The following is a 434-nucleotide window of genomic DNA, read 5'->3' as shown; positions in this document are numbered from 1 at the left end:
ATAGCTGGACTTCTATTCAAGAAAGATGAGTATTTTTTCCATCTACAGCAAGAAAAATAAACAAGCTTGATGATGATAACTACATGCCCCCCAAAAATTAAAAAAATAACGAGCGCCCGATTCCACCTCGCCGTGACAAATAAATTATAGAGCTCAAAATGTGGCAAACTTTTCTCTGCCGCCTTGTGACACATACTTGTCTACATAATTATACAGAGCTCAAAATATGGCAAACTTTTTTCCAGCAAGACTGGTCTCGGTGGTCACAGTACTTGCCACAAGTCCTCTAAACCTTATTTCGTCTTTTTCGCTTTAATGGAATATTCTCCTCGGCAGATGCATTAGTATGGCTATCGAAAGATATTGACTGACGAACTTTTTATTATTATTAGTATCATTATTATTATTATTATTATTATTATTATTATTATTAT

Source organism: Aplysia californica, unplaced genomic scaffold (assembly GCF_000002075.1).
Source record: "Aplysia californica isolate F4 #8 unplaced genomic scaffold, AplCal3.0 scaffold01490, whole genome shotgun sequence".
In the NCBI taxonomy this organism is placed as follows: domain Eukaryota; kingdom Metazoa; phylum Mollusca; class Gastropoda; order Aplysiida; family Aplysiidae; genus Aplysia; species Aplysia californica.
This window is presented reverse-complemented; position numbering follows the sequence as displayed.